Source organism: Peromyscus leucopus, chromosome 19, assembly GCF_004664715.2.
Source record: "Peromyscus leucopus breed LL Stock chromosome 19, UCI_PerLeu_2.1, whole genome shotgun sequence".
Lineage (NCBI taxonomy): Eukaryota > Metazoa > Chordata > Mammalia > Rodentia > Cricetidae > Peromyscus > Peromyscus leucopus.
The window spans coordinates 66,931,966-66,953,535 of NC_051079.1; the positions used below are offsets into that span (position 1 = coordinate 66,931,966).

Consider the following 21,570-nt stretch of genomic DNA (forward strand, 5'->3'; position numbering starts at 1 on the left):
ACTGCCTCCCTCCAACTGTCCCTAGTTCTCCTACCCTAACTCACAACTTCATGTTCTTTTTTGTTGTAATTGTTATTACTAAGATCAAGACCGATTAGTGATGCCAATATGCTCATGAATATAGGGTCATTCACTGGAGTATGGGCAATCTGCTAGTGGCCAGATTGTCAGAAGACAGTGTCTCTGTCTTCCTCTACAACCAACTACCAACAGCTCCTTTGCCAAAGTTGGGACTTCAAAGTCTCCTCCCCCATCCATGCTGGACTTTTTACTTGCTTAATCTTGTACAGGCCTTATGTAGGTAACTACAGAGGCTATGAGTTGTCATATTCGGAACTCACCATTTCACACCTCTTTTCTTCATCTGCCAACTCTTACATTCTTTCCACCCCTTCTTCATTGATAATCCCTGAGCCCTTGATATCTCTTCTACCTCAGAAGCCTTCATAGCATCTTCCAGCACTAAGAGAGCCAAACAGCATGGAAAGAGTTTTCTGGTTAGTTGAGGCTCATCTCTCTATGTCCTGCATCCAAAATGAGCATGTCTTCTAAAATAGAGTCTTACTATCTACTCAGGGTGAGCAACCAAGAGCCATGGAAATAGACTAAGTTGGTATGGGTGCCTTCAAGGCTTCCCTGAACAATAATTCGTACAGAGGTATTCAATGTCTAGGAGCACAATTTTTATTTAATAACTCATGTCTTCTCTGAACAGCATGGTCTACTCATGCAATGTATTTCTATTCAAATTCCATTTGCTAATATATCTTTTTTAATTTTTATATTTCTTTTGGAAGTAAAATATAATTACTTCACCTTCCCCTTTCCTTTTACTTTTGCAACCCCTTCTCATGTAATTTCCTGGGGTCTCTCTCAAATCCATGGGCTTTTGCCTCTTTTTCTTTAATTGTGATATATTCCTAAGCATATAACTACAATCTGCTCAGTCTGTATAATGTTACTTCGAAACGTGTGATTTCAGAGCTGGTCATTTGGTATTGGATAGTCAGTTTGGGGACACTTCCCTTGGGAAGACTATATTCTCCCACTTTTTGCATTCCTTAGTTTCCTGTAGTTCTTTGTCTCAGTTTGGCACCCCATGGTGTTTCCCCCTTCATGTTAACATGTGTGTTGTCTTAGGCAGCATGGTTGTTGAGACTTCATGAGTGAAGCTTCCTTATCATTTCTAGGAGATGCAATCTCACAGCAGACTTCCTGGTCCTTCAGTTCTTATAGCCATTTTACACACACACACACACACACACACACACACACACACACACACACACACACACTCCAAGGTGATTCCTGATGTTAGGTACAGGTGTTGTGTTGTAAATGGATCCATTAGTCCTGGATACCATACAATCACTTGTCTTCTGCATTTTGATTCGTGTGGTTTTTGGTAATGGTCTCCTTCGGCTGTAAAGAGAAATTTTTTGTTTGTGGGTAAGAGCCACCTACACATATCTGTGGGTATAAGGATACCTAGAATGCAGTTAGGTACTATGTTTATTTAATAGACTGACAGTTGTATGTTCTTCTCTAAGATTCATGGCCATAGTAGTCTAGCATGATTGGTTTGGTTTCCAGGACCAGGCATGATTTCCCTCCTGTTGAGCCGGCCTTAAGCCGAATTAGAAAGTCACTGCCAAGGTGAGTGCCCCTACTGGACCCTTAGGGTTAAGTGCTATGCTGGTTGTTGTAGGTTTTAGGCATCATAAATGAGTAGAACTATTGGTTGCTTCCTTCCTTTGGAAGTTTGCATAACACTTTCTGTTATCATGGATGCTAGTCTTCAGGGAGGAGGCTTTCAAATAAGATCCTGCTCTGATCTTCCAGCCCTGTGTCTGTTCTGCATGGTGTCTTCAACATAATTTACCTTCTACCTCTAGGAGGCAAACAAGAGCAACAGCAACACCCTATAATGTTTTGGACATCTCGAACTCCCCTGACCAACAACTCCTAAGCGGCCTTCTCATGCCCAGTATTGGATATCTTGTTTTAGTCTATGACACTTGGAGGGGGCATGGTCAGCCCAGCTGGAATGTTTTATCTAAACTACGTATATAGATATAGATATAAAGATATTGGTATAGAAGATATAGCTATATTGTCTTAGGGTTTTCATCACTGTGAAGACACAGCATGATCATGGCAATTTTTATAAAGGAAAACATTTAATTTGGGTGGCTCACTTATAGTTCAAAGGTTTAGTCCATTATCATCACAGCAGAAAGCAAGGCAGCATCCTAGCAGACATGGTACTGGAGCTGTGAGTCCTTACATCAAGACCCAAAGACAATAGGACATGAGCTGAGACACTGGGTGTGGATTGAGCACAAATGAGACCTCAAAGCCTGCCTCCACAGTGACACACTTTCTCCAACAAGGTCACATCCATTCCAACAAAGCCATACCTCCAAATAGTGCCACTCTCTTTGGGGACCTTTTTCTTTCAAACCACCACAGATATATAGATATAGATATAGATATAGATATAGATATAGAGATAGAGATAGAGATAGAGATAGAGAGACAGACAGACAGATAGATGTGTGTGTGTGTGTGTGTATACATGTGAATATAGGCTTTAAAATGAGTAATGTTTCATATAGTTTGTCTGTACACTGTTTTAATTGACCCTTCTTCCTGTTCATCTCTCCTGTACCCCCGTCCTCATCCCAGATTAAACTTTCCATAGCTCCTCTCTGTTTATCTATCACATATATTCTTCTGTCCTCTCCCTGCTTAGACATCCTAAACTCCATTGGCACTGTTCTACTCCCTTACTTCTGCATGCACTCCACATTATAAACACAAATCTAAATGTCTGAGGCTGGGATCCATGTATGAAGGATCGCATGCAGCATTTATCTTTCTTAGAATGAGTTACCTTTTCATTACATTTTTTTCAGTGTTATCCATTTATCATCAAATTTCACAATTTTCATTTTCTCTAAAGTTAAATTCTATTGTGTGTATGGACCACATTTTCATTATTCATTAATCAATTGATTACACATCTAGGCTGATTCTAATTTCTAACTATCATGACTAGAACAGTAACAAATATGGCTGCTTAAGTGTCTCTGATATCAGATAGAGAATACTTGGGTATATGCCCAGGGGTGGTGTAACTGGGTCATATGTTTATACTTTGAACTTTTTTGAGGACCCCCACATTGATTTCTATAGTGTCAGTATTAGTGTATACTATTAACAATAGTAAATACTATTAACAGTTTCATTTTCTCCACAAACTCCCATGCATTTGTAGTGATTTTGATTTCTTGATTATATCTTGATTGTTTTCTTGATTGTATTTTGATTGAGATGAAATGGAATCTAATAGTAGTTTTAATTTGAATGGCTATAATGGCTAATAGTGTTTAACAATTTAAAAATATTAATTAGTCAATTTGTATTTCTTCTTTTGAAAATTCTGTTACAAATACTGATTTTTTTAAAAAAAAATTGGGTTGTTTCAGGAGTTTTGTTTGTTTTTGTTTTGTTTGTTTGTTTTTTACTTTAAGATTTTTTTTGGTTTATTGTGGATGTTGATCCTTAGTTGGAGGTATAGCTGTAAAAGTGTTTACCCTATTCTGTAGACTGACTCTTTACTCAATTTACCATTTTCTTTGGTTTACAAATTTTTTTTAGTTTCCTCAGATTCCATTTATCAGTCACTTAGTTTACTCTCTGTGCTACCGGTCTTACTCAGAAGGTCTTTGCCTGCTTTTTCCTCATGAACTTCCAAATGATCAGGTCTTAGTTTGACATTCTTAAACCCTTTGGATTTGAATTTGTTCAAGATGAGAGATAAAGATCCAGATTCATTTTCCTACAGGTTCATGTCCAGTTTCCTAAGCAGCATTTATTGAAGATACTGTTAAATTAAAGTGAACAAGCCAGACGGAGTGGCCCTGGTTTATAGCCACAGGTTCTTGGAGGCTGAGGCAATCAGGCTTCAAGGCTAGCCCAAGTAACTAAGAACTTGGATTTTTGTGTTTGGGGTTTTAAGAGAATAATTTCCATAGGTAAGTTTTACAAATATTCTTATAGGTCACTTTACAATAGGAAAAAGGTTAGTGATATTTGCCTCCCATTCATGTACAGTTTAGTGTGGTTTCATTCACTATGCTGGTTAAGAAAACAGACAAAGTGAATGATAGATTAAGGTGGTATGGCTATTATGGGATCGCTTTCAGTATGCATTCAGATTCTGTACTAAGAAGCCAGAAAGGGAAAGATAAAGCATGGCATTTGCCATGTTCCCTGGGATAACTCAGACTGTCAGAATTCTACATGCTATTTGGTTTCTGTCAATCTGAGGCATTCAGTTGAGACTGCTTTGGAACGAAGCCACTTGGAAAAGGACTCGGTATATGAAGCACGACTTTATTGGTCTGGCTTTTTGCCCAGAGCAAACAGATGGGGTAGAGTGATGGCTTCATGATTTGGTAAGCAACTTTCCCATTTGGTAGTTTTCTGGTAATTTGTTAGCTGTCATCTCAACTTCCCCATCCACCAGTCTTTTGATCAGAACAGAGGTAGAGACAAACATGGGCCTCATACTTCAGTGAGGTTGTACATTTGCAGGATGCCCAGCCAGTTATCTATGTCATTAAACAGCCTCACAGTTCTGCAACCCCACCTAGTAGACTGCCTGCAATTTCTTTATGCTGAAACCAGTTAATGGGCTACTGTTGATGACCATCTGAATCAGAAGAGCAACTAAATATGAACACATAAAACTTAGGAATAGATGAATTGTCAGCAGTTTCTACAGGGAATGGATACATCTGTTCTTGGGCCTTGCTATTTTCTATATGATAAAATATCCTTAGAAATATGAGGTCCTGTAAATGTACAGATAGATGTGTTATAATCTACCTGACCTAGCTTTTAAAGAAAATTAGATGCCTAAATATAGTATCACTAGGCATTGACACTAAGCAAGGCTCAAAGAAAGCAATTTACATTGATATTATAAGGCTAAGTACTTATCTCCCACTTACAGCAAAGAAAAACTAGAAAAATTGAGACTTTTTAAAACAAATATCTCATCACTGAAATTTACTTAAAACAATGGGTTATGAATAAAGGTCATAATTTAAAGTCGCTTATCCATTAGTTCTCTAGAAAAGATAAACATTTACTGATGTTGAGTCCTTCATTCATGTTTGATCACAACAGCCAAATATCTGTATCAAGAGAAAGACAGCTTGTTTACAGTCTTGAGAAGAATAGTTTGGTTGGTTTTTGAACAGTTTGAAATGACTGTTGGGTAGGTCATTTATTTCTATATTCATGGTTTCTAAAGAATTTGAGAAAACAGTGATTCATTAAAACCTGAAGTGGGACCCTAGCAGTGGTGGTGCATGCCTTTAATCCTAGAACTAAGGAGACAGATATGGGCAGATCTCTGAGTTCAAGGACAGCCTGGTCTACAGAATGAGTTCCAGGACAGCCAAGGCTACACAGAGGAATGCTGTCTCAAAAATCAAAAAACAAAAAAATGTAAACAATAAAATCTGAGGTAGAATTAGTTAAAATGTAATGTATATATATATGTAAAGCAGGAACGTATTGGAATGTTTGCCAGAGCATATAAAATATAATATGTTGAATAGTGTTCAATGCATTATTCATTGCAAGGCACATTTAGGAAATATTTAAATATAGTGTGTGCTCTTAAATTCATGGCTGATAGTCTTAATGGCAAATTTCATTAACTTTGTATGACTGGCTCATCATTAACTTTCATATTTTTATTACCAATAAAAAGTAAGTTTGCTGCTGTTTCTTATCACACAAAGTTCTCCAACATAGCCTATATGGAAATATTTTGTTACAATTGCTTGAGCTCAGGGCAAGATTCAAAAATTTTAAAATAATAGCCATTTCTTTCTTCAGCTATTATTACCAAATGTTGTCTGGCTTAAAGATTAGGTTAGCTGAAGATCTCATAATTAAAAAAGTAGAGTAACATTACAGGGCAAAAAGTATTTATGTGATATATATATATATATATACATATATATATATGGATAAGAATATATATTTAAATTTTGATTCACATTGACTCCAACATGATCTAAATACTTTCTATATTATTAAAATTAAAATAGCAACTCTACTTATTTTTCAAAGATACATTTTTCAAATTCAAATTGCAGTATCATATTATCTTTCATACCTTAGTGCAGACACAAATAAAATTTCCATATTCCAAAATTAATTTAATGTACAATTGAAAGCTTCTAAATATATTTCAACTGGAAGTAATTAGTAATTTGCCATGTAATAACACACTAAATGCCAAAATATCAATAAAAGAATCTAATTTTATAACTTTCTGATAAATGAAAATTATTCGTAATTAATGTAATGGGATCATGGATTAGTAAATGTATTTAGCAGTACCTATTTCTGTAAAAAATATTTCAAAGTTAAAAATCTGAAAAGCTTCATTATAGATCATATTAATATGAACATTATTAACTGATTTTGGTTATAGGGAGCATTACCTTAAATGCAATGTCATCTCCCCCAAATTCTATTCTCATCAGTAAACTTTTAATATAAAAGATAGAATTAATTTTTACTGAATTTTGAATTTTATTATCTGGCATATTTTGACTACATTGTAGAAATTTGTTTCCTTTTTTCTTATGGGCTGCCCATATAATATTCTTGCTTTTCCCCTTCTTAACCCACAAAACAAAATACTTATCCTGCCTTTTTCAGAGAATTTTTCTCATCTTTGCTCAAGTGATTTGCTGTCTACATGACCATCTTGATTCATGTGCATTGAAGTGTGTTTTAGGGGGTCTTTCTAAATACAAATTGAAGGTGGTTTAAGAAGTCTAACATCTGTGTGGGAAAACTGGAATCGATGGTGCCCATTGTATCTGAAAGTCATCTGATTTCCAGCACTTCTCAGTGTAGTTATTATCCTTTCAACAAAGCCATATCCGGAAACCCAGACCCATTATAGGACAGTTCTCCAAAACTGAGAAGTGGCATCATAAGAGAACTAGATAGGTAAGAGTCCCTTGAACCTGTCCTATTCTATGTGAATGTCAAGATACTGCAGTACATGGGGGAACTGCCTTCCTCTGTCCTATCAAGCACCATAGCTCCCAAGGTCTGTTAGAGGGCCAAGAGCCAGAGAATTAATGCTGCTAATGCTTCCTGTCAACCATCCTGGACCAGCAGAGGCTCCAGGGAGACAACTGGGAGACGGCTCTCCGATGAGTGCCTCTCACTAACTCCTAACTTTACTGTAGTAGTGACAGGATCCAGTGAACTGATATGGTAATATGGACTTTGCAGACAACTTCTCCTTCTCTGTTTGGCTTCCCTGATCTAAGCCACTTGCCCTTGGCCCCTGTCTCCTCGGAGTCTAACTGATCACAAAATCCCGGAATTCAAATATTTGGTTTTTGAAAATATACCAAAAGATTAGGAAAGAGGAACAGCAGTTACATAATCTCCTTCCTCAGTAATCCGCTCTTAACATCGTGTTTTCAATAAAAGTTAAAACCAACACACACTGATACAGCTAGCATGGTCTAAGAGGATAAAAATATAAAAAGATAATCTATAATTTTTATTCCCTCCTTTCCAGAGTTAGAGTTCTGTTAATTCTCTATGAATTTTCCTACAGAGTGGCCCTCAAGAGACTATGGCTGACAAAAATTGCTAAATTTAAATAATTAAGCTATTGACATTAAATTACTATGTTTTCCACCTCAGGCTATTCTAGTATCTCTTTCTCGCTTTGTTCCCAGCTCCAGTAGCTTTGTTGGGGAAGCATTACTCACTTTTGTTTCTTATGAAAGTGCATTAGTTTAGGTATGCTTAGCATGGGATATTGGATTCTATCATTTGGTCCAGTATGAGGCCAGAAAATGTGGGGAAGCTGACTCTGAGGACAGAAATACATTGAAAGGAGAAATCCCTGAGAATTAGCAAAAGCCCAGAAAAACAAAACAGCAACACAGCTACAAAGTTTCTGAGTTTTAGAGAAGAAAAAAAAAGAAAGCTAAGGGGTAAAGCTGGAGGCCATTAACATCTAGAATACAGAATGTCGAGGTAAACTAACTGCACATAGGAAATTCTGTAAACTGGAGACAGAAGATGGAAAGGTCTAGAAAAGAGTAGGTAGATCTTGCAGTCCAGGAATAGGGGTTCCCTGCATACTTTGTGTCTCTTCCTCCAACCCCGAGAGCCATTGGTGGCTCTCCCAAGGCTCCTTGAAGCAAACTTGGATCTCAAAGTGATTGCACACAGGCTCAGTGCGGTCTCAGTGGCAGTACACTGTGGAAAACAGAGATCTATCTCCCTTGTAGCCACTGGGCCCTCAGCTAAGCTTAACTTCACATCCTGGGCTATTTCATATATTCCACTCTTGTTTGCCATGGAGTCATTTCTCCTTTTACTGTACTCTTTTCAGGTGGAATCACTGGTTAAAAGAAAGAGACAGAAATGGGGTAAGAAAACTCTAGACCCAACCTCCAATGTAGGTAGATTCATAGTTTCCCTACTATTCTTCCCATGTCCTAAGTTCATGTATTTGTACAAGTGGAATCCGAAGCAGAGCCTGATGGGGAAAACATCATTTTCCTTCTAGGGATTACACTGAACAGAACATAGAACATCTTTTCAAAACTCACAGATGAATCTGCCTGAGGTACTTTGAGGTCTGCAGGGTAAATTTCAAACACTGATCTTTTACTTATCCAGTCTTTTTGGATTGCTTCTAATCAGGGAGTGATTTCTCAATTCAACCCAAGATTTCTGAAAGTCCCTGGAAAGTGAGTTGTGGCCTTAGTGAAGAGAAAGAAGCCTCCATCATGGACTCCACCACCAGTTAAAATCAGACTTCTCAGATGATGATTACTGACTGAAAAACCTTGGGTGACCGTAAACAGAATGACTTTCTTTTTATTTATTTATTTTTTTTAAGTGGAAAATGTCTGAGCATCTTTAAAGAAACAGCAGAAAAGAAAAACATTTTTTCTCTGAAAGAAAGATAGACGCTCAGATTATTCATGAATAATGATGATCTTTGGCTTGGCTACATAGAGGAAGTGAAACTTGGGTTTCACACCATTCTTTCTTTTAGTCACAAGGAAGGGGCTGAGGTAGAATGTCCTCCCTTGAGCCCACAGCCTCGCAGGAAATCCCCCGCCCCTTCCCAGCTGAGGCCATCCGTAGATACTTCTGAACCATTTCAACCTTCCCTTATCTGTCCATCCATATCACGATGACAAACACCTGCATGCTGGCTCAGTCAGACTTGATTCCTTTCCCAGTAAATGCTGTCTGTGAGAGATTAGCTCCAGAGTGAGCCTGTGAGCTGCCATTTTCTTTTCCAGGATTCAAATGCCTAAGAATTTCCTACATTCTATTTCACTCTTCTAATGGAAGTGATTCTCAAGACATGAGTGTTGTGTATATTGTCTATGGGCCTTGTTTTATCCTGAAGCTATCTTGCCACCAAGCTTGTAGAAGCCAATAGATTATTTTTTTATGGTCCAATTTATGAGTACAGGGAGAACGGGAATACAGATGTGTGTGGAGAAAAAGAAGGAAAACTAAACTAGATTCTGGAGAAACATCATAATTACTTGCTGGTGAGTAGGGCATCCCAATCATTTATGCCTTCAAGAGCCATGCAGGGAAACCATAGCTGATGTACAAGGAAATTATCAAGGTGAAAGCCCACCATTTATAAATAAAAATCAGGAGAAATACTGTGAGCCAGTAGGTGGGAACCCGTGAAACAAAGCTGGAGAACTCAGTAGTACAGAAGAATGCCCTGAGGGAACCATCTAAAAGGCCATCTCAGAAAAGAGTTGACACCACAGTTGAAAGGTGAGTTGAAACCGGGGTGGGGGTGGGGTGGGGTGCTGTAGTAATGAAGAACTCCAGAATCAGATCGTTTGTCTGCTGAGGACTCCATGGTGTGAAGTGATATGGTCACTTTCCATAGGCATTCTACCTGTCTAGCATATGGAAGTCACAACTTATGCAGCAGAATCACAGGAATCATCGGGACCAGGCCCCACAGCGAGATCAATACACCAACATAAACCACATATAGAAAGTGAAGGTTCCGAAAATACCTCTAGCTGGAGACTGTAGGTTAGAAAAGAAGACAGGCTAGGGGACTTCCTCACCAGAAAGGAGGTAGGCCACTCTTTCTGAGATGAAGAATTAAGGAAGACTATACTGATGGGATTTTCCTCCCTAAAAGGGACAGAATAAGCAACAGAGGAGTCAACAGCCTCATCAGATTTTTCTGATGGAATAGTCAATAAATCCCCCTGGAATAATCTGGATCAGGTAATCGCCTAACTCCTAGACATTCCCATCTCTAGGAAGCCAGAGATTTGTAAAGGTTCACCAATGAGTGTCAAGGATGTTGGGCTATGCAGCCACTGCCATGCCTGCCCTGGTTTCTGAATCAAAGCTGTGTGTTCTCTGCTTCATTAAGTCAGTGGTGCCATTTGTCTATACAGCATTTAGAGTTGGGGTTTCGCGCTTTACAATTGTTTCATGTTACAGAAAGGAGAAAGATTTAGTTCCTATGACTGATTTGGTCTCTAAAAGAATGTCCTGTTTTTTAAGGATATGCGTGTGTGTGTGTGTGTGTGTGTGTGTGTGTGTGTGTGTGTGTGTGTGTGTGTGTGAAACTTGCTGTGATAGTTTTGGTTGATTATTTCTGTCGTTATTAGACATACCATGGTGACACAAGTCTGGAATTAAAATTTCTGGAGTCAGGTATGATAAATAACTTCACATGTCATCACAGCAAGTAGGAGCTTGAGATAGATGGCTAGCTTTGAGTTAGAGGACAGCCTGGTCCAGAAGATAAGGCATTTTCCAGATGATTCTAGCACATATGTCTGTAAGCATATGTAACTATGTAAGCATATCTCCATTTGTCTGAAGTCCAAAGTCACAGTGGTACAAGAGTGATTGTTCTTCCAAAGAATCAAGTGGATTCCATCACTGAATCCTCTAGCCTCTCTTGCTCTAGGATCTCTTTGTTTTGTATTGTGCTAGTCTCTGCCTCTTTCTTTATATGCCCTTAGTTCTTCCTTCTTTCCTAATTTTGACCAGAATACATCTGTGTCTGTCAGGATGACTCTAGCTGGGTCTTTAGGGAAGCAAGTTGCTGAAATCATCCTGGAGAGGAGCAGCATCAGAAAATTTCATCGCATTGGCAGAAAGAAATTCAGAATTGCTCATGCAGGCCAGTGAGTGATCTCAAATCTTGAGCTCTGGATCACAGATAATTTATCGGCTCTTTGGAAAGAAGACAAGCTATACTAAAAACATGGATTAAAGTGATTTATTATTTTTAGAGTGTTTTCTTTGTATTTCAAGAATATACACATAAGGGGAGATGTCTGCTGTAAAACTGGCAAAAATCACATGTGCAATAAGTTATCTTCCTGTGGGGCTATAGGGGTGGTCCACACAAATGTGTTTCATTTCTCCCTTTATATTCTAGGACTGTAGTTCCTACATATTTTATCACCCAATATTTTGTCCTTTCTCTCCTCCATCTGTTGCCATCAACTCAGCAAGTGACCAATAAATATTTGAAATGGATCAAATGATGAAGTCACAAAACCTGACCCCAGTGTCTGTCTTGGGATTCCCTGTATCCCCTTATGCTTATCAGAAACAACCACTATGGAGACTGCCTGAGACCAGGAGATATATTGCTGCCTCTGGCAGATGGAGATGTTTGAGGGAATGGAGGCTGTCGCCAGTACTCCAGCAGCTCTGAAGCTTGCGGGGCTGGCCACCTCTAATTGTGTTAGATGCAATGCAGTCTCTGCTAAGCAGTCATGGATCAAAGTGCTCTTGACAACAAATAAAATCAGAACAGGACAGCCATTTTTCATCTCTCCTTCTGAGCTGACCCTCATAAGGCTGGCTCATTAATATAAGAAAACACAAAATCATGGAGCACGGGTCTGGGCCCAGGCTAGATGGTTGAGAGGAGCCCTGGGTCGTCCTTCTGCTTTTCTTTTTCTTTTTCTTTTCTTTTTTTTTCCCTGAGACAGGTTTTCTCTGTGTAGCTTTGCACCTTTCCTGGAGCTCACTTGGTAGCCCAGGCTGGCCTCGAACTCACAGAGATCCGCCTGGCTCTGCCTCCCGAGTGCTGGGATTAAAGGCGTGTGCCACCACGCCCGGCTCTCTTTTTCTTTAATGTTCCTTCCCTGTTTTGCTCTTCCTTCACATTCTGTCATTAAGGGACCATTCTGTCTGTCATCTCCCCAAATAAGAGGTTTCTTAGAAGAAAGTCACTGCCTGTGGAGGTTTAGTAAGCCATTGTCATTCACAGCTTCCCATGGATTATATTGTTAGATCATTTCCAAGAGGTGATACCTGATTAATCCTGGAAAACAAAAGCATCCAGCAATGCCTTTCCCACTTAGGGCAAAATGAAGGGAGTGCCAAGAGGCAGAAGAGCCCATCACTAGCAGGACTGTGCCCAGAGAGACACATAGAGAGAAAACGCCTGCTGGAAGGTGAGCAGGAGAAAAAGCAAAAAGTGAGACGCCTCAGAAAGGGAAGAGATAGGAGCAGGAAGAGAGACTCTAACCTTCTGCCAGCCATCCTTGTGTCTACTTTATTTGTTCATTCATTCATTGAGTTATTGATTGAAGGTTAGTGTGCAAAGTGATGGGTTTCATTGTGGCATCTTTATGCTGGCATGCTCTTATACCCGATTCTTGTTCATTCCCCTTCCACACTTCCCTTGTTCTTCCTGCCTCCCGCTGCAGTCTCCCTTCTGCCCAGGAGATGCTCTGTCTTCTGCTTTTCATTCCACGTGGTCTCTAGCACTTGATTTTTCTTCTTTCCCCCACTCCTTGCTTCCTTGAGGCCTCTTCCTCATCTCATGATCAGGTGCACACACACCCAAATGTGGCATAACTGGGGTTATGTGGTGGTTCTATTTTCAACCTTTTGAGGAACCTCCACAGAGACAACCACAGTGGATTCACAAGTTTACATTCTCACCAGCTGTGTATAAGAGTTTCCTCTGCCCTCCCACCCTGGCTGGCCTTTGTTGTCCTGTTTTGTTTTGTTGTTGTTTGATGCTAACCATTCTGACTGGAGTGAAGTAGTCAAAGCAGCTTCAAGTTACATTTTCCTGATAACTAAAGATGCTGAGTAAATAAGTAAACCATTTATAAATAAGTACACTATTTGTATTTCTTTTTATTTTGTTTATACTTATAAACTTTACTATTTAAAAAAAACTTGCAAAAAGTCATTTTTGAGGACACCATGTTCATTTCTTTAGACGTTTACTCACTGGACATTTTTTGGTGTTTTGAGGTCTGTTTGCATTCAGAGTTTGCATCATATACTGTAGATGTTAATCTCATCTGCTGTAAGCCCTTTCATAAGCCATGTCTTCATTATGCTGTTTTCTTCACTGTAGAGAAGGGGTTTCTCATCGATTTCTGTAGTTATTTCCATGCTATTATCCTCCTTGCCAGGAAGCTCTTGCTTATGCCTTTATCTTGAGGTGTTTCAGCTATGTTTTCTCCCAGCAGTTGGATGGTTCCAGGTATTTCATTCAGGTCTTCAACGTACTTTGAACTGATTTTCTTCAGGCTGAAAGATATGTATTTATCTAGTTTCATTGTTCTACATTGTCATTCAGCAGTTTTCTCATCACCAAAAGCTGAAAACGTTAGCTTTTTTTCCTCAATGTATGCCTTGAACACATTTGTTGAAAATTAGTTGGCTGTGGCTGTGTGGGTTCCTTTCTGAGTCCTCTCTTACTTCCACTGGGCAATGACTGTCTTTTTGTCACGGTAACACTCTTTTTGCTGTTAAGAGTCTGTAGTTTACTTTGATATCAGGCACTGTGATCCCTTATTTTTTTTCTGCTTATGATTATTTACTATCGAGAATTGTTAGTGCTTCTTTGTGAATTGTAGGATTCCCTCCCCCAGTTCTGTGTAAAGTTTCTTTAGAATTTTGTTGGCAATTGTATTGGAACTTTAAATGGCTTTTGGTAACTATTGACTTTGCTGATTCATGACTATGGGAAGTCTTTCCATCTGAGGCTTTTTTCAATTTCTTTCTAAATTTCTTCTTGTAAAGGTGCTTGATTGGTCTATTTTTTTTATTCATTTGTTTGTTTGTTTGGGATGTGTGTGTGTGTGTGTGTGTGTTTCCTGAAGTTTTGTGAAGGAAATTCCCCCCACCCCTTGCTTTTTTTTTCCTCAGGAAGTTTGTCATTGGAATATAAAGAGGTTACTAATTTCTATGCTGATTTTGCATCCAGCTACTTTGCTGAAGGAATTTCTCAGATTTGATAGTTTTCTGGCAGAGTCATTAAGATATTTAAAGTATAGGTTTTTGCTGTCTGTAAATAAGGATCCTTGGACTTCTCTGATTTGTATCCTTTACTTCTTTTTCTCTTGTCTTATTGTGTTAGCTGAGATGTCAAGCACTCTAATAAATGGCGTAGTGAGAGTGGAAACCCTTTCGTTATTCTGGAAATACAGGGTTTATGTTGTTTTGTGTGTGTGTGTGTGTGTGTGTGTGTGTGTGTGTGTGTTTACCACTTAACATTATATTGGCTATTGATTGCCATACATATAGACTGCACTATATTGTGATATGGCTGGTCTATTCCCAGTTTCTTCAGCTTCAGGAAATTTTTCAAAGCCCCCCCCCCCCCTTTTTGGCTTTCATAGAGATGATCGTGGGTTTTCTGTTTACGCATGTATTTGTTTTCTCTATTGCATTGTTGGTTAATGTGAATAAACCTTCCATCCTTGGGGTGAAACTAAATTAGTTACCTTCTTAATGTGTTGTTAAATACATTTGTAAGAATTTTATTAAGACTTGCTTATGTTGGTCTTTAATTTTCTTTTACTGTTGTGTCCTTTCAGGAAATAGTGACTTCAGAGAATAAGTTAGTCATGTCACGATCCTGTTTACTCTGTGGAAAGGCTTGATTTGTATGGGTTAACTCCTCCTCAATGTTTTTGTTAGAATTTTCAGTGAATCTCTCTGGTCCATGTGTGTGTATGCCTTTTACTATTATTATTGCTCCTTCAGTTTTATTGCTTCCATTGTTTATATCTTTTTTGTTTGTTTGATGTTTGCAATGTTGGTATTCTTGACTGTTATTGGTTGGTTTTTGACTCTTTTTGGGGGGCCCGCCAAAATAAATCAGCTCCCAAATAAATCATTCAGGGAGGCTTATTCTTAATTATAAATGTCTGGCCTTAGCTTAGCTTAGTTTCTAGCCAGCTTTTCTTAACTTAAATTATCCCATCTATCTTTTGCCTCTGGGCATTTCCCATTCTCTTACTTCTGTAAACCTTACTCTTACTTTATGGCTTGCTGTGTAGCTGGGTGGCTGGACCCTAGAGTTCTCATCCTTCTCTGGCTCCTCACTCTCTTCTCTTTTCAGATTTCTCCTCCTATTTATTCTCTCTGCTTACCAGCCCTGCCTATTTCTCTCTCCTGTCTTGCTATTGGCCTTTGAGCTCTTTATTAGACCATCAGGTGTTTTAGATAGGCACAGTAACAAAGCTTCACAGAGTTAAACAAATACAACACGAACAAAAGTAACACACCTTACTACTTACTTAACATGACAAAAATAACTCTCATCTTAAAGTGGGATAAGAGATAATTTATTCTAGAGAAAATAGGAGTCAATTTATTCTAGAGCAAATAGGAGTGATCATGGCCTGGGAAAATAGATTTAGGTTAATTCCAATTCTGTGTTCCAGTGTGGTAATAGTTTGGTAAGCTTTTTTTAGCAATGGAACAGAAAAGAGTCATAAGTTAAGGTGCTTTTAAGATAAATGAGTGGAGCCAGGCAGTGATGGTGCACGCCTTTAGTACTAGCACTTGGGAGGCAGAGGCAGGCAGATCTCTATGAGTTGGAAGCCAGCTTGGTCTACAAATGGAATTTCAAGACAGCCAGGGATGTTACAGAGAGAAAGCCTGTCTCAAACAAAAACAAAACACAAAACAAAGAAAAGATACATTAGTGGAAAAAATAGATAAGAGATTTAAAGGAAATCATAGAAATCCCTGCTCTAAGCCTCGGGTGTCATTTGAGGACACTGTTAGCCTCTTGGCTCCTGGAAGCTAGTGGTCTAGCTTAAATGAATAATTAATATTATATTAACTAATATATAATTATATTCTATATATAATTATGTAATGTAAGTATGTAATTAATGCTAATAATAATTAAATGAATACATTCCAACAGTTTATACCTGTTAGTCTTGGGTACTAGGTCAGATAGAGAAGTAGGCAGGGAATGGTTCTCTAAAGGGTTAAGGCTAGGCCAAGATAAATTCTAATCAGGCTCTAGACCAGCAACATTCCAACCTCTCTAAAGCCATTCAGATTCTAAGCAGTTAAGTAGCCTTGTAGAAGATCTGGGAACTGGTGGTTCTATTGGAAACTTAACAGGATCAAACCCAGAGCCTTACACATGCCCAGCAAACACTTTACCACTGACCTACATTCTCCGCCCAAGTTTCCTATACTATCTTGATTTAATTTGGGTAGACCACATGTGTCCAAGAATTTATTTCTTCAAGGTCTTTTTTTTTTTTTTTTTTTTTTTTTTTTTTTTTTTCTTTTTAAAGTGGTTTTTTTTTTTTTTTTTTTTGCTATTCTTTAATGATCCTCTGGATTTCATTAGGATTTGTTTTAACTTTCCCATTTTCATATCTAATTTTATTAATTTGGGACCTCTTTCCATCCATGGGTTTAGCCAGGGGCTTTTCAATCTTCCATATGAATCTAGAAGCAAGAACTGAAGCAGCAGCCATGAAGGAACCCTGCTTACTGGCTTGGTCTCTGGTTCGTGCTCAACCAGGTTTGTATCCAACCCAGAACCTTCTGCCAGGGTGGCACTGCCCAGGGTAGGCCCGGCCCTCCTGCACCAATTAGCAATCAAAACAGGCTGCACAGACATGCCCACAGGCCAGTTTGTTGTGGCAACCCTCTCCCTCGATTCGAGATTTCCTCAGGTAACTCTAGCCTATGTTAAATCAACAGCTCACACTAACTATGTCGATGGGATAGCTTGAAACATGTGATATGGAAGAACAGAGCAGGGTATGGAGAGAGAAGAATACTTGAATCTGAATACTCAAGCACAGAGGGGCAGGGAGCTAAAGGAAAAGAGGCATAAGGTATGGGTGAACCGAAACTGAGGACGTCTGAAGAAGCATTATGAAACCCCACTAATTTATAAGCTCATTAATATTGGAACAACAGCAATGGAGTTTGAACTGATGCCCCACATGTTTGAACAACACTGTTCCCAGAGGACATGAGCTAATTACACATAAATCTCTCAGTGCCAGTCATGAGATACCTCCTCACCAGTTATTAGTCTGGAGGCCACAGAGGCCTTCAAATAATCAGCATGGACGACTGTCACTTTTGGTTACCCACCATAAGTAGGTGGTGAAACCTTAATGCTGAAGACAACACTCACTTTGGATACAAGACACAGAGAGATCAACTATTAACTAAGCAGAACCCCCCTACCCCACCCTCACCGCGGTTTGTTTCCATAGTGCTGAAAGATGCTGTGCAGGCCGCTAGGGAGAAAAAAGCCATCAGTGGTCTGACCTACCAGGCAAGACGTGACCACCAGCGCAATAGTGGCTATAATGTTTATGGTGATAAACAGCTGCTCCCTTGACTGGTTCTCAGGCTTGCTCCATAGGAGAGAATTCATGTTTGGTAAGGTACCATAAACATAATCAAAACCAATGGCTAGGGAAATCATAGACCCAAGGAGGCAGGAAGTATCTTTTGAATTTGTTTTGCTAAGTAGTCATGTTTTCAAATTGATTTCTAAATATTTATATTTTTTACCCATAGATCTGTGTTGCTCTCAACCTCGATCAGAGAATCTTCTTATTGCAGCAGATAGGGGTTGATGGAGAGACATATTTCTGTTCAAAGTGATGAGAATGAGTGAAAGTGCTCAGTCATAGATGGGATGTCTATACTGACCACCTCTTAAGACACAGGGAACACCGTGGAAGAGGGAGCAGGAAGATTGTAAGAGTCTGAGGGTGGTGAGACATGCTATGAAATGTTAGCCTCTGGACATGACATAGCTGTTTGCACACATGAACTCACAGCAACTATGGTTAGTGGCAGAAGACCTCACAAGATTAAGCCACTTAAAACTTCCAGCACAGCGTGAGAAAAACACCCAAGGCCCCATCCCGGCTGAGTAGCTAATGACAATAAATAGTTTCTGCTATTAGGTTGTGCTAATAGTTCTTTTAGGGGTAACCACTGACAGGGTACTCATGACCAAGTGGATAACACCCCAGACATGGTATATGAGAATTACTGATTGGACTTGATGGGAATGGAGAAATATCTTGGGGAAGGGGGCTAGGCAATATGGAGGGGAATTATGGGGGACAGGCAAAATTATGATGCATTATAAAGATCTATGGAATTTTCAAAGAATAAAAAAGGGAGGAAAAAGTATACTGTAGTTTGAGGGTACAGCCCATTATAATGAGGAATGCATCAGGCCATCACAGTGGGGAATGCATGGCAGAAGGAATTTGAGGTGGCGGCTTAATTGAACCTAGAGTCAGCAATCAGAGAGAGACACAGCGGCTGATGCTCATGTTGCTTTCTTCTCTCTTCAGGTTTTATCTAGCCAAGGACCCCAGCCAATAAGAGAGTCCCTATTCATATTTACCTGGAGTCGGCCACCTCAGTAATCCTCTCTGGAGACACTGAAAGACATGCCGAGAGCTGTGTCCTCTGTATGATTCCAACTCAGTCACACTGACAATGAAATTTAACCCTTGACAATGGTGTGGTCTGCAGACAGCTGCTGGGTTCACTTGATCTGTGGTTTAAGTTTGAGATATCATTGTTGGTTCTTAGTTTGGATGTTCTACTTAAAATTGAAGAGGAGTATTGTAACCACCTGCTATTGTTCCAGGTCCTATCAGACCTTTAATGTCTAATAATGTAGTTTGTATTTTTGTGTGTAAAAGTGGAAGCCTCAACATTGAGCACACACACACACACATACACAGAGTTTTTATGTAGTCCTTGTGGATGTTCTTTTAATGGTATATAGTGGACTTCTTTAGTTTGTTTGCATAATTTTGGTTTGAAGTTTACCTTTCAAATGTCAGAATAGTTTTGCCAGATGGTTTTCCAGTTGATTGTTGGTCTTTGTTGTTTTGTTTTGTTTTCCAGCCAGTGAGGTGTGTGCTTCTTGAAACAAAAAGTCAAATAAATATATTTAACCCAATCAACAAATCTCTTTGTTAGGGACTTTAGGTCACTTACATCTCAGTATATCATTGAAAGGTATTTACTAATTGCTACTATTTTATTGTTTTCTGTGGTTGCTGGTTGGATCATTTCTGTTTTTTTTTTCTTTTCCTTTATTTGTACTAGAGACTTGATAGCTTCCTGTGGGGGATGGGATGAACTTCTATCATGCTCTCCTTTGATCGTCTGCTACACTCGTGAAATTTCTTTCTTTCCTGTGCTGTTTCTGAGGTTGCTTTTCTTTCTTCTCTATGTATAGTTGCCCAGAATTATCTCCTGGGCAATATTATCACCACAATATTGCGAGTTTTGTGATCACCAATGGCTGCAGTTTGTGTTTGCCCTGAGATGTTCCTTGTTTCTTTATTTCTGAGATTATAATTAAATTACAGTATTTCTCCTTTCCATTTTCTTCCTCCAAACCTTCCTCTATGCTTCTTCCTATTCTCCTTCAAATTGATGGTCTTTGTCTTCACTGATTGTTGTTTCATGCATATATGTATTTTCACACACACACACACACATTACAAATATAACCTGTTAAATTAAATGTATATAATGTCGCCTCTATCTATGTTTTCAGAGCTGAACATTTGTCACTGGACAGTCTGTCTTAAGGGACAGTTTTGTTGTATGGAGAATCACCGGTTTATGGTTATTTCCTTTTAGGGCTTGATCACATCATTCCATACGTTCTGGGCTTTGGGCTTGCTGATGAGAGATCTGACATTGTTCTGGAGCTTCCTTTTGCAGCTGACTGGCGTTTTTCACTTACAGCTTTTGTTGTTACTCATTTGATTCGCATCAATACTATGTTGTGGAGCAATGCTTCTCTGGTTAGGTTTATTTTAGGTTCTAAATGTTCCTTACATTTGAATGTTCATTTTGTTCTCTACATGTGGGGATTTTCTGCTGTAATTTGTTGTGTGGATGTGCCTTCAGCATGTGTTTAAGCTGTGTCCTTTATTCTGTGGATTCTTAGGTTTGCTCTCTTGATCGTATACCGCAGTTCTTGGAAGTTGTGGGCATGCTAGTTTATTTTTTTTCTTTATTGAAGTATTAGCACAGTATTTCCTTGACCCTGCCTTACAAACTTGAGATAATAATTCCTTCTTATGGTTTGAGGCTTTCCCATTGGTGATGCTTTTGCTGTTGTTTTTGTTTTTGTTTTTTGGATACACTCACTGAGTGTTAAAAATATTTTTGAAATTAAAATATAATTACATCATTTCCCCTTCTTTCCTCCCATACATCATTTCTTTTCTCCCATGTAGCTTCTTTGTCTGTCTCAAATTCATGGCCTCTTGTTCTCTAATTGTTTTAACATATATATTTATTATTAAGTATATAAAAACAGTCTGCTCACTTTAGATAATATTCTGTATGCATACTATCTCAGGCTGAGCAGTTAGTATTGGAAAACCAAGTGGTGTTCTCTTTCTTCAGCATGACCATTTCCCTACTCTCAACATTGTTTTGTTGCTTGTACTTCTTTGTCTCCGGTCATGGTTCCATGAAATACCTCCCTTCATATTAGCTTGTCTATTGGAGTTCTCTTTTTCAGGTCTTCATTATGCAGACATGTTACTGAAATATCATAGGTGTAACTTCCCTGATATTTCTAGGAGACAAAATCTTGTAGCATGAATCCTAACAGGTCGTATTAATAAAAATCAAACCTGGAGCCAGGTATTGGGGTGAATGCTGGAAGATCAGAGAAGCAGAACAAGCCACAGTCACCTCACCTCACCAGTTCCTCAGCTGATCTTGTTTCCTCAAACTGGGAGCCTCTGAGTCCTCATCCAGAATGAATCTCAGCTGAACTGCTGCTCAAAAGTCTAAAAGCTTAACCAGCTAAAAGCTGCAAGTTCCTGGTCTTCTCGCCTTATATCTTTCTGCTTTCTGACATCATTTCCTGGGATTAAAGGCGTGAGTCACCATGCCTGGCTGTTTCCAGTGTGGCCTTGAACTCACAGAGATCCAGGCAGATCTCTGCCTCTGGAATGTTAGGAATAAAGGTGTGTGTATGCCACCATTTTTCTGGCCTCTATGTCTAGTGGGTGTTCTGTTCTCTGACCCCAGATAAGTTTATTTGGGTGCACAATATTTTGGGGAACACAATATCATCACAAAATCTCACATTAGAGACCTGGTCCCCAGACTCTTAAAGTGTTTCCACTTCCCTTTCCAAGATGTTCCCTA

The 21,570-nt window shown here is 39.0% G+C and overlaps 1 pseudogene; it reads right to left on the reverse strand.

Annotated features, from left to right (window-relative positions):
* The window catches only part of LOC114694934, a 33,770-nt pseudogene extending 15,985 nt beyond the window's left edge, over window positions 1-17,785 (reverse strand).
* Between the last annotated feature and the right edge of the window lie 3,785 nt (window positions 17,786-21,570).